The sequence below is a fragment of the Dendropsophus ebraccatus genome, chromosome 9 (genome assembly GCF_027789765.1).
Source record: "Dendropsophus ebraccatus isolate aDenEbr1 chromosome 9, aDenEbr1.pat, whole genome shotgun sequence".
Taxonomy (NCBI): domain Eukaryota; kingdom Metazoa; phylum Chordata; class Amphibia; order Anura; family Hylidae; genus Dendropsophus; species Dendropsophus ebraccatus.
In genome coordinates, this window is record NC_091462.1 from 497,316 (window position 1) to 508,503 (window position 11,188).

The window sequence follows — 11,188 nt, forward strand, 5'->3', positions numbered from 1 at the left end:
GGAGATGGAGGCCCGGGATTCCCGGGGATCCATGCTGAAAGCCTCTCCCAGGAGCCTGCCACACTCCCGGGGAAGACAGGTGGAAAATCAGCCTCTCTCTCTGGAGCTCAGGAGCACAGACAGACACACCTAGACACTGAGAGTGACCACACCCGCCTATCCTCCAGTCTACTCCAGAGCTGCACTCACTATTCTGCTGGTGGGGTCACTGTGTACATACATTACTCATCCTGTATTATACCCCAGAGCTGCACTCACTATTCTGCTGGTAAGGTCACTGTGTACATACATTACTGATCCTGAGTTACATCCTGTATTTCTTTTATTAAAATTTTAAACATAACAATAAATAAATACAGAAATAACACCCCATATACCATATCTGACCAGAACAAGACAATAAATAGAAAAATGAAACCATAACATAAAGCACCGGTCCATCCCCACACTCATTCCTCCACACAGACAACCCATATACCTATATACAATATATACACCCATATACCTATATACAATATATACACAATATAAACTATTTAGCTAAACATATTAATAAACTATATCCACTACTATATACAAACCTATATATACACTACTATATACTATACACTATACACCTATAAACACACCTATATACACCACTATATATACACCTATATAACTAACTAATTGTGAACCCCCTGGCCCAGTTGCATTGTGCACAACCTAATACCACAGACATAACTCTACTCAACCCAACACCAACTAAACAAGACATCACTACACAAATAAACTAAAACTAAACAAGACACAATGCAAAATAATAACCTACAACTAAACAATACATATGATATTTTTAAATATTTTTTAAATTTTATTTTTTTTTTTTTTTTGGCCCTGAGCTGGTCCCGCATCCCATGCCCCCAGTACATGATCACGGACGTCCATGAACCAGCCCAGGATTTTATATATATATATAAAAGTCCCAACAAAGTCCCACAGAAGCCCACTCCCCCCTTTTACCCACCACCCAACCTATCACTAAACCCGAACCCCAGGTGCAAACAAAACATATATAATATATACAGTATATACAATTTATACAAACATACAAAGATAATCACAAAGACAATCACAATACACAAACTTTTGAAAAAATATATAACATACTAAACCCAACAATAATGAGACTTCTCAGCCCCACACACAGCCCGAAAGTTCAAGTTCAGCGCCTGCAAGCCGTATACTCCAGTATCTCTACAGCACAAACAAAAGACTAATGTGCCAGCATCAGCGACCACCAGGAGAGGAGACGCAGACTAAGGAACCTTATAGGCAAAGCCCCTCCAAAGACAAGAGGCCCTACCAGCCCCCCAGCCTCTTGTACTCCAGAGAGCGCACCTTCACCAGGTCACCGAGTGTGCCCCTAACCACCTCATCCACAGGGAGGATTTTACGCTGCGTCGACACTAAACACCGTGCTCTCCACGTGTGGTACCTGACCACTATGCTGACTAGGAATAAAGTGCTCCGGTCCCAGCCACCAAGGTTTCTGAATGCTCCATAGGCCCATTCCGCATAGGAGAGGCGGGCCAACCTGGGCCACCCGATGGAAGCGCCCACCCTGTTGTAAACCTCTGTATTAAAGGGACAATGAAGCAGAAAATGCTCCATGCTTTCCAGCATGCCTCCACACTCCTCCCGGGGACATCCCCGATCCTCAGAGCTCCTGCACTTCAGATTGTCCCTCACATACAGTTTCCCATGGAAGCAGCGCCAAGCCAAGTCCCAAAACTTCAAGGGGATCCTGATGGAATTCAATAGGCCCAAACCAACCTCCAGATCCCGACTTGGGCAATCCTTGAGCGCCAGCGGTTTTTGGAAATGGGACGACAGGACCCTATTGTCAAGGAATTTCCTCGACAGAGTCCTAATCTCCCACATCCCCAAACCCCACCGACGAATGACCTTCAGAACCAGGGTAGCATAAGCCGGAAGATGCCCGTGTGGTGTGCGGAGATCCTTCACTTGCCCTCCTGTCTCCCATTCCTGGAAGAAAGGCCAAAACCATCCCCTATGGTTTGCAATGTTGGTCTTAAGAAAGGTATTCACCAGGAACACCACGGGGTTGACCATACACAACCCCCCTTGTCTCCTCGTACGGTAAGTAACCTCCCTCTTGACTAGGTTCAGTCTATTCCCCCATAACAGTTGGAAGAACACACTGTAGACCCGAGTCCAGAGCGGCTCTGGCAAAATGCAAACACTGCCCAGATATATCAGCAAAGGGAGCAGGAAAGTTTTGATCAGGTTAACCCTTTCCCTGAGGGTCAAAGACCAACCCTTCCACTGGTCCCAGTTTTGTTTGGGGTAATCCCCTTGGCCAAATTCGATGCCGAGAACTTTTGCAAACTCCTGGGGCTCTGGAAGGGTGTCCAGGAGATCAAATCCAGGATCTCCACCTCCCAGCCAGAGACTCTCACACTTATCCTGGTTGATCTTGGACCCAGATGCCTCTGAGTAGCGCTCCACCTCTGACATCACACACTGCACCTCCTCTTGCGAGGAGACGAATATGGTGACATCATCGGCGTACGCTACCACCCTCAGAGTGGAATCCGGCACCGCAGGGTCCATTCTCACCCCCGTCAACGGTCCACAATCAATCCTCCTAAGGAAAGGATCAATTGCAAACACGTACAACAGTGGGCTCAAAGGGCAACCCTGACGGACACCAGACCCAACCTCAAAAGAGCGGCCAATCCAACCATTCACAAGCGGGAAACTCTCTGCCCCTGCATACAAGGTCTTAAGCCAATCAACAAACCCCCCGGCAGGCCAAATCTCAGAAGAACAGACCAGAGGTACTTGTGGTTAACCCGATCAAACGCTTTTGCCTGATCCAAGAACAGCAAGTACCCCTTCCAGTGACCTGCCCTACCCTGCTCCACAGCCTCCCGGACACCGAGCACAGCACTAAAGGTACTGCGACCTGGAACAGAGCAATGCTGGGCCCCCGAAAGGAGCTGGGGTGCAAACTTCACCAGCCAATTAAACAGAACTTTTGCCAGAATCTTTCTGTCCACACTGAGAAGCGCTATGGGACGCCAATTCTCAATGCGGGACGGGTCTTTACCCTTTGACAAGATGATCAAGGCTGACCTCCTCATTGACCTTGGCAGAGTGCCCGAGGAGAGACGCTCATTAAATACCTCAGTCAAGAGGGGTACCAAAGTGTCCTTAACCCTTTAAGGACCATGCTAACTTTTGTTTTTGCGTTTTCGTTTTTTCCTCCATGTGTATATAAGACCATACATAGCACTTGCATTTTACACCTACAGACCCACATGAGCCCTTATTTTTTGCGTCACTTATTGTACTTTGCAATGACAGGCTGAATTTTTCCATAAAATATGCTGCGAAACCAGAAAAAAATTATATGCGCAGTGAAATTGAAAAAAAAAACGCAATTATTTTTCTTTGGGGGGGGCTTAATTTTTACGCCGTGTGTCCTATGGAAAAACTTAGTTGTTATATATGTTCCTCAAGTCATTACAATTACAACGATATATAACATGTATAACTTATATTGTATCTGATGGCCTGTAAAAAATTAAAACCATTGTTACCAAGTATACGTTCCTTACAATCTCTCCATTCCCCGGCTTATAGCGCTTTTATCCTTTGGTCTATGCGGCTGTGTCAGGTGTCATTTTTTGCGCCATGATGTGATCTTTCTATAGGTACCTTGATTGCGCATATACAACTTTTTGATCGCTTTATATTACATTTTTTCTGGATTTGATGCGACCAAAAATGCGCAATTTTGCACTTTGGGATTTTTTTGCGCTTACACCGTTTACCGTGCGAAATCAGGAATGTGATTAATTAATAGTTCGGGCGATTACGCACGCGGTGATAAAAAACATCTTTATTTTTTTTTATTTGTAAAATGGGAAAAGGGGGGTGATTCAGACTTTTATTAGTGGAGGGGATTTTTTATTAATAAAAACACTTTTTTTTAACTTTCCCTTACAGTAATATGAAGCTCCCTGGGGGACTTGTATATACACAGCACTGATCCCCCTGGGGGCTCCTATATACACAGCACTGATCCCCCTGGGGGACTTCTATATACACAGAACTGATCTCCCATTGAGATCAATCCTGTGTATATAATAGAGCAATGATCCATCAGATCGGTGCTCTATTATAATGGTCTGCTGCAGACCATCTGAATAGATTGCCGAGTCGGGATCAGCGTCATTCCGACGCTGAGCCCCGGCCGGCTCATTGGAACGGATCTCACATCCGCGATTGCACTGCGGGGGGGAGATCCCCCACTGGACACCAGGGAGAGGGGGCACAGCTGCTATTCAAATGCAGCTGTCAGCTTTGACAGCGGCATTTGAATAGTTAATTAGCCGGCCGCGCCGGCTAATACACGCGGTCCCTGGCTGCACTTAGCAACCGGGGACCGCGCGCTGCAGAGAGGGCTCACGCCGGGAGCCCTCTCTGTTTACTCTTAACGGCCGCATGACGGGTATACCCGTCATGCCTCGTTAAGAGGTTAAAGGTCTTATAGAACTCAGATGTTAAGCCATCTGGACCGGGTGACTTCTTGAGGGCAAGACCATTAATAGCCACCCTGACTTCCTCTTCTTGGATCATCTCTGTCAAAACGTCAAGAGAGGGGTCTACCCCTGGTTCAGGGACGGTTTCAGTCAAGAAAGCTGAGGCCCTATCCCGATCTAGATCCTTCCTCCCCAAGAGGTGCGAGTAAAAGGATCTGTCGACCTCCAGGATCCCTAATCTGGACCTTTTCAGGGATCCTGAACTATCAATCAGTCCTGAGACGATTTTACTATTCACTGACATCTTGCAGTTTCTGTAAGGGTCGGGCGAGCGGTACTTCCCGTAATCTCTCTCAAAAACCAAAGATGCGTGTCTATCATACTGGCACCTCAGTAGCAAGGCTTTCACTCTGGAGATATCATCACGACTACCTCTAGTCGAGACAAGACGTTCAAGTTTCTTCCTCAGGCCCTGGTACAGGCGATACCTGTCCAGACTCCTGAGGCTCGAGAGCTGGCGGAAGAATCTCGCAACCCTTTTTTTGAACATCTCCCACCACTCTGACTTACTGCTACAAAGGCCCAGCAATGGTACCTGGCTCTGAAGAAAATCCTCAAAGGACTGTCTTATTTCCGCTTCTTCCAAGAGAGACAAATTGAGCTTCCAGTAGCCTCTACCCATCCGGGGGGTCTCTGTGACATTCAGAGAAAACAAAATTAAACAGTGGTCGGAGAACTCCACCTCAACAACGGACACCGCTGAAGAGACGGCTTCCTCCTTTAAATAAAACCTGTCTATCCTGGACCTACAGCTACCCCTATGATAGGTGAATCCCTCGTGGCTTGGTGTATGCCGGATGTGAACATCCACCAGGCGAGCCTCACTAGCTATACTATTCAGGGCAATGCCATCATAAGTCAGCTTGTCTCTGGAACCTCCCCTATCCTGGGGCCTCGTGACAGCATTGAAGTCCCCTCCAAAGACCACCTGCCAACTTGTAAAAAGATAGGGCTTGATCCTCATAAAGAGACACTTCCGATCCCACTTGGACTGTGGACCATAGATGTTAATAAGGCGAAGTTCTTGTCCCTTCATGAGGACATCTAGAATCAGGCACCTCCCCATTTCTAACTCAATAACCCGTCGGCATTCTCCCGGTGCGGCAAAAAAGACTGCCACCCCGCTATACGGCTCGGCCACAAGAGACCAGTAGGAGGGCCCATTCCTCCATTCCCTTCTGGCTTTAAATATAGATGACATGTCTGTTAGCCTGGTCTCCTGCAAAAAGAAAATGTCAGCATTAATGTGGGCAAAATAATCATAGGCCGCAAATCTAGCCGTATCTGACTAAATGCTGGCTATATTAATGGAAGCCAGCGTCAACGGAGAGGGCGCCGCCATCATGGGTGATTGAGTTAGATGGCTTTCTTTTTCCCACTATCCTTTCCATCCTGCCCGCCACCTTCCTCATCTGATGATGGTTTACCTCTCTTTAGTGAAACGGATCCATATCCCCTTTATTTACAATTTCCTCGTCCCCCGACTCTGGGCAGATCCTCCCCCCAAAGGAAATACGTTCTCCAGGGAGAGAGGATTCGACGTCCCCTGCAGGCCCCCCCATCACCGAAACAACCAGAACCTCACCCTGTGCCTCCTGCACCTCTGAGGAGGAAACATCTTGGAGGGTTTGGAACCGGTTTGAGAGACCAATCAGAGGGAGGATGGTTGTACCTTCCTTTGGCACCTGGGGGGTGGGAGAAGATCTTACATCTTCCCTTTTCTTATTCTTTTTAGTACCCCGCTTGTGCTCCACCCATCTCCCACTATCCTCATCCGCGCTCTCACCATGGGAGGACAGTGGAGAGATGGCACCTTCTTCTTTCCGAATCCTCCAAATCTCCTCATCCAGATCACTGTCCCTCAGAGCCTCAGCAGGAAGATTGGCCTCAGGGATGAGGTCAGAGGTCACCACAGTTGCCCGAGGCTCCTGAGACTCCCCCATCTCCCTCTCCCTTTGGCGCTTATCCCGACGCCTCAGTTGGGCTGGCGTCTTTTGCTTACTTTTCTTCCCTGGCTCTTTTACTCCTTCACCTCCGCCAGCTGCCCCCCCAGTAGATTCATCCTCACGACCTTTCTCCACCGGGGTAACAACTGCGTTGGCAAAGGAACGAGGGCAGCGACTGAATGGGTGACCTAAGTCACCACACAGGTGACACCTAATCTCCACACAGGATGCAGCGAGATGGCCTATTTCCCCACACAATGAGCACTTTATCACTGTGCACCTAGCACTGAAATGTGTGGGGTCACCGCACCTGTGACAGAGCTTAGGCTGACCCTGGTAGAAGACCTGGATTCGATCCCTTCCTAGGAAGGTGGCAGATGGTATATGGGTAACGGTGTTTCCTGAATATCTAAGTTTGACCATAAAGGTCCAAGCCCCTGACCAGATGCCATATTCGTCCCTGTTCTTTTTTGGGACTTCCACCACCTCTCCATACCGGCCAAGCCACGTCATGATGTCAATACAAGAGAGGGATTCGTTACGGGTTAAAACGGTCACTCTCTTGACGTTATTTTGGCGAGACACCGCCTGAATGGCAAAGTCTCGCCAGCCGGGCTCATCCTTTACCAGCTCAGAGTTCGACCAAAAAAGCTCAAGCCCCTCCGGCCGAACAAAGCTGATATCGAATTCAGGGGTACCAAAGGGATGTATCAAGGCAAAGATGTCGGCTGCCTTGAAGCTCATCCTCAGCAGGAGCTCAACAACTTTAGATCTTGGGGGACATGTATCACTGCCTCTCCACCTCAGACGGACCACATTCCTTCGGACACCGCCCGGCCCGGCTGTTGGGAGAGACCACACAGTTTCCCTACCCCTTTCCTCTCGGAAGGCTGCAAGGCCATGCCTTTCTATCAAGAAAGACAGATCAACCTCCCTACCCTCTACATTGATTGTTCTCTCCCCTCTCTTTAAGGCCTGCAGGACACGTCGATGCAAGTCACCATCCCCAGGGCCCGAGGACGAGGAAAGCACCCCACTTCCCGCTGGGGGTGCAACTGGACCAGGCCCTATGCTCCCACCACTAATCTGTACCCCTTCACCACCCTCCTCCACATAATCCATACCCACACCAATACCACATGTCACACTGCCCCGACCACCCTCCAAAAGCCCCAGACAGATTCCTTCCCACATTCACTCCTGCCTTCCCCCCCAACGTTAATTCCCCCATTCACACTGGGTGGACCGGTGTGTTCTGGGACAGAAAGAGATTTTGTACCATCAGCGTCATTGGGTACCAGGACCGGAGCCACCTCCACAGGACAGGCCACTGGTCCCTTTAGAAAGGACCGAACAGCCTGCCTGGACTGTTTAGAGGCAGCCCCTGCCCTATTTCTGCTGGTACCCTCTGCCTCATCAGTACTAGAGTCCTCCGCACGATCTGGTCCAGCAGCACCAATACAAAATAAAGGCTTAAGTCCAGTCTTTCTTTTGGGAGGCGAAGGCATCTTAGCCCCGGCAGCATCCCGACGACGACACCGCTGCCCCAAAGGAACAGCAGCGCCAAGAGCCACCGGAGCTCCCGCAGCTGACACCGGCACACACCCGCTCCCCCCTCCCATCAGGGAGCGAGCTGATGTACCAGTGCCTTTAACGTTACTGCTCACCGCTGGGCCACCTTTCCTACCACTGCCCGCCGCTGGGCCAATATCACTGTCCGACCTTACGGCCGGTTCCTCACCTGCTCCACCTCTGCTACTGCAAACAGAGATGGAGCTTACCGCCATACTAGACTCCATACTCTCCCCATTCTCCTGCACTGAGTCCACAACAGAACTCAGGCCGGGCTGAGATATGGGGTTCACACAGTGAGCTGACCCTGAGGCCAGTCCGGGGGGCACAGGGAGGGGGGAATATACAAATGTTACCTGCTCCTGAAGCTTGGTGGTCTTTACCTTGGTCTTTCTCCCAGGCGCCTCCTCTGGTAACTCCTCTCCGAATACGAAGTCCTGGAGGCGCCCTGGTGACTCCAGGAGCTGGATCTGGGCCATCAGCGCCCCTCCCTGGTAACTGGTGTTGCTTTCATCCCCCGAACCGCGGCTAGATGACAATGCTGCTTGCCCTGCAGGGAGCCCACTGTATGGGGTCTGTTGTTGGGGACCCCCGAGTGGATTCGGCTCAACATCACGTACCTCCGCAGCGTCTCCTTCCTCCTCCACCCGGCTTTCTGGCTGGAGCCCTCTCAGCCTTCTCTGCCTTTCTCTCTCCGTTTGAGCAAAACGATCGTCATTCTGAAGTTTCTCTTTAAACGGCCCACTATTCTCCAAAATAAAAGTTCTCTTTTTCACTATCTTTTTGACGTCAGCTTTCAGAGATTTAATTTTTGCTGATAACTCAGTCTTTTGCTGCTTAGCAGCAGTGTCCATCAATGCTTTTACAGCACATACCTCCTCCTGGAGCTTGTACAGCTGGTTCCTGGCTTCCTCATACCCATGGAGGCTCGCAGCAATCCGTAGGCCATAGGTCTGGCCCGTCTCTTGGGACCGCTGCACCCCCCAATCTTCCTCCACACCTTCATGGGCAGACAGCCTTGCTCCAGGAGGAGTGTCACTGCACAGATTTTCCTGACTGGTTTCCACAGTTGTTTCAGAACTTCTGGCACTTGTAGTTCCACAACTTGCTGTAGCCTTGCGGCTACCCTTTGTTACCTCTGGTTCAGGGGCGGCTGGAGAAGCATCGCTGCACCTCCTAGTAGAACGCCTCAGCCCTTGGACCTCTGATGGTATTCCCTCTGTTGGTCGCTGGATTCCTCTGCCCCCCACGGACCTGCTTCGGGGGGCAGGAGTTGGGACTCTCCTTGGCTCGCTCATGCCTGAAAACCTGCTCCCTCCCTGGGGAGGAGAGAACAGGCCCAGGGGCAGATCTTTCTTGCCTGGAGCTCAGGAGCAGCAGACTCGCACAGCCTCACACAGCAGGACCACACCCAAAACTAATTGGAGCTGCAATCACCACTCCAGAGCTGCACTCACTATTCTGCTGGTGAGGTCACTGTGTACATACATTATATTACTGATCCTGTATTATACTCCAGAGCTGCTCTCACTATTCTGCTGGTGGGGGTCACTGTGTACATACATTACTGATCCTGAGTTACATCCTGTATTATACCCCAGAGCTGCACTCACTATTCTGCTGGTGGGGTCACTGTGTACATACATTACTGATCCTGAGTTACATCCTGTATTATACCCCAGAGCTGCACTCACTATTCTGCTGGTGGGGTCACTGTGTACATACATTACTGATACTGAGTTACATCCTGTATTATACCCCAGAGCTGCGATCACTATTCTGCTGGTGAGGTCACTGTGTACATACATTATATTACTGATCCTGTATTATACTCCAGAGCTGCTCTCACTATTCTGCTGGTGGGGGTCACTGTGTACATACATTACTGATCCTGAGTTACATCCTGTATTATACCCCAGAGCTGCACTCACTATTCTGCTGGTGGGGTCACTGTGTACATATATTACTGATCCTGAGTTACATCCTGTATTATACTCCAGAGCTGCACTCACTATTCTGCTGGTGGGGTCACTGTGGACATACATTACATAACTGATCCTGAGTTACATCCTGTATTATACTCCAGAGCTGCACTCACTATTCTGCTGGTGGGGTCACTGTGTACATACATTACAGTGCAGTGTAGGTGGTGCTAACCGGCAGGAATCGGGGCAGCTGTAGGATAATGTGGTCACGGTGTAGGCACGAGGGTGATACAGCTGGATACCGGTTCCTGACCATGCGGGAATACTGGGCATGCGATTCTTCATTGTCCTTAGTCAGGGGACCAATTATCACACCAATGCCAAGGTTCAGAAACAACGGTAGTTGTATATTTATTGTAACGGTGGTAACCAATAGCAACAGTTTCTCCGGATGCAACCAGGAATAAGGCAGAGTAATGGGTGATGCTGCAATAGGCTGTGAGATAAGCGTGCTGAATGATGGGAGTAGTAGTGATACTGAGGAGGAGATGCTGGGTGGAATGAGACTTGAATGAAATACTTGCTGTTAATGAAGATGATGATGAGAGGAACTGAAGAATGACTGAAGAATCGACACCCAGATGAGAATCTTGAGACTTGAGACAGGAACACAGCCAGCGGACTGGAGCAGCAGAGCACACAGAGGCCTCTCTCTTAGCAGGGAGAGAGGACAAACACACAACCTATCCCCTATGGGATAGGAGATAAACACAGAACTTGTCTCCTGAAGGTGGAGAACAAGACTGAGATAGAACAGGAAGTCACATGGTAACCCCAGCCAAAAGCTCGATGACCATTGGAGTTACCATGGAAGCAGGGCACAGTCACGTGACATCCAGCCATTGCATCATCACACCATTAGGCATATACAGAGAAATATACATGAGACGTACCATCCTTGAACACTAGGAGGTGACCTAATACCATTAGACACTGATACCTGAATATACATGCAATAAATGAATGGAATAGCCGACCTGAAGGGTAACACGATACACGCAGTTTGCAGTGGACCATAGCTTTCCAGAACAGAACTGGTTATAATAAAAGTGTGAGCATAAGTAGGGCTGTT

At 49.3% G+C, this 11,188-nt stretch overlaps 1 protein-coding gene across 2 annotated transcripts in view; it reads left to right on the forward strand.

Moving 5' to 3' along the window:
• ZNF142 (zinc finger protein 142) overlaps window positions 1-11,188 on the forward strand; it is a 101,241-nt gene that overhangs the window by 67,351 nt on the left and 22,702 nt on the right. The gene's annotated exons all lie outside the window — the stretch shown is intronic.